This window comes from Schistocerca piceifrons, chromosome 1 (assembly GCF_021461385.2).
Source record: "Schistocerca piceifrons isolate TAMUIC-IGC-003096 chromosome 1, iqSchPice1.1, whole genome shotgun sequence".
Lineage (NCBI taxonomy): Eukaryota > Metazoa > Arthropoda > Insecta > Orthoptera > Acrididae > Schistocerca > Schistocerca piceifrons.
This window is the reverse complement of record NC_060138.1, coordinates 653,107,946-653,110,474: the sequence shown is the minus strand read 5'-3', so window position 1 is coordinate 653,110,474 and position 2,529 is coordinate 653,107,946. Positions and strand designations below refer to the sequence as shown.

Below are 2,529 nucleotides of genomic sequence, written 5' to 3'. Positions count from 1 at the left end.
AACAACTCTTTTTAGAGTCAGAAAATAAGCTGTTAAAAAATAGTTCAAGACTGTACTATAGTGTCGCCAGGTAGTATCAGCCCTAGAATAACCCTCGTAATTTTCATAAATTTATACGGCAATCAAAACAGAAATTTAAGGAGAGTGGCCGAAACTAGGCGAGTCGTTTACCTCACATCCAAACACAGTGTCCTCCGTGGAACGATACCAAAACTCGACTACTCTCGGAGTGTTCTATTTGAGCCCTAGGTTACCTCCCTCCCTTGAGAAATCTCTAGTTTTCACTACACGGCGGATTTCTAATGTTTATTACAAAGAGCGGGCAACGGCTTTGCCACAGTGCATACACCGGTTTCCATCATATCACCGCAGTTAAGCGTTGTCGGGCGTGGCCGTCACTTGGATGGGTGACCATCCGGAGCACCATGCGCTGTTGCCATTTTTCGGGATGCACTCAGCCTCGTGATGCCAACTGATGACCTACTCGGCTGAGTAGTAGCGGCTTAGGTCACAGAAAACCATCTTAATGACCGGGAGAGCGTTGTGCTGACCACACGCCCCTCCTATCCGCATCCTCAACTGAGGATGAAACGGCGGTCGGATGGTCCCTATGGGCCACTGTGGCCTGAAAACGGAGTGCTTTTTATTACAAAAAGAAACTACAGGTGTAAAACCAAGGTTGCATCCGCTCTTCCTTGCTGACTGCTGTGATATCAAGCACGTCAAAAAATTTCTGTGACCAGTTAATCAGCACTGCCACAGGACCTGGCACCAAGTACCATCTTGAAATCATAAATTCAGTATGGCATATCTTTAAACACCGTTACATGGCGTTTGTCTAAAACCTGTGCAAAATACCAGGTTGCCACAAATGTTATACTTCCACTACTGAAAAAGATACCGACTTCTGTGGAGGAGCCGGCCGGTGTGGCCGTGCGGTTCCAGGCGCTTCAGTCTGGAACCGCGTGACAGCTACGGTCGCAGGTTCGAATCCTGCCTCGGGCATGGATGTGTGCGATGTCCTTAGGTTAGTTTGGTTTAAGTATTTCTAAGTTCTAGGGGACTGATGACCACAGATGTTAAATCCCATAGTGCTTAGAGCCATTTTTTTCTTTGAAGGGCCGCTTAATTTATTTGCATGCAGTTTCAAGTTAACAACATTGTGAGGCATCCAGAGAGAGCCGAATACTTGCTCACACAATTAGTTACGCCAGCGACTGAAGATCCAGGGAAGAAATGTTATTTTTACACAGAATATAAAACGCTCTCGTAGGATGTTGGTGACGAGAACCCAGAGGAAATGGATAAGAAAGGGAAAAAAAGCAAGAGGAACGATCTTGTTAGAATGGTGGGGACTGGTGTGCGAAGTTCATTAATTCAACCAATCGTCACTTCTCTAATATCCCGTATTAAACTGTCAAACTCTGTTACGAATACGTTATAAAAGTTAGGACCGTGCTCTGACTTATAAAAGACGTGATAAAAGTGCCCCAATACACCATCAAAGATATTATAAAACATCTTTTATGAAAGTAATTCCGTAAAGACCTTTTACAGCTTTACATAGGCCTAATCGTGAGAAGCATAGGCGAAACGAAGGTTTTCTCTGGATGTAAAAAAAGAGATCTGAGGCATTCTACGATAAGTGGGGGGTTTTGGAGAACGCTTTCACATGAAACAGTGGGACATGCCTCAGACCCGCGCCGCAGAGGCAGCTGACCAACCGTCCACGCACCTACCGCCCACACGCTAGAGACCACAATGTTTACTGTCGCCCCAGTCACCTACAAAGCCAGACAACAGATCCTCTCAGTGGTCCCCGCAACAGCTCCACTCATGCCTGTAGTAGTAATAGTAGTAGCTGGCGGTAGTTTTATTCATCCGTGGATCATATTCACAAGAATATCGGACATGTCACAGTATTACAGTTTCCAGTCAACAAGTACAAAATTACTGCACACAGGTATTTACATACATACACATCTAGTTCAATTAGGTTCTGACAGGTAGTCAGCCCTGAAATAACAGTACGAATCCTGCTCACATTTTCCTGAAGTAACTTCGGAAAACTCAATGGAGTTCGGAGCCTCTCATACTCCTGCACACAAACCCAGTATATTTGAAGCAGTGAAAACTCATTTGCTTTGCTCACAGTGTACGCTACTGTTTTGAAGAGGAGTTATTTATTGACGTTAAAAGCTAATACTTCAATGTTCATTCGTTTCTCAATTTTGATTGCTACGCACATCATACATATATTTTTTTCATAATCAGGTGACATTAAGATCGAGTCGACGGTTTCTGGTTCCCATTTTGTGTACCGTAACTTTTAATTTCTTTGTGAAATATGTTAATAAGTGAGAAGCAAGGAATGGTAAGGTGCCTGGCCACGAAACACTTTTCCGTTTAGGTTTGAACGCATAACATTGCGTGGAGCGTCCGAATCAAGACAAATTCAAGAAAGCTCAGTACGAATCCATGTACTATCAGAACAGATAGAAAAAGATCTCGGTTAACACATGTTCAAGA

At 43.7% G+C, this 2,529-nt stretch overlaps 1 pseudogene; it reads left to right on the top strand.

The window, feature by feature from the left end:
* Positions 1-321: 321 nt before the first annotated feature.
* LOC124724016 lies at positions 322-439 on the top strand (annotated as a pseudogene).
* The last annotated feature ends 2,090 nt before the right edge of the window (positions 440-2,529 follow it).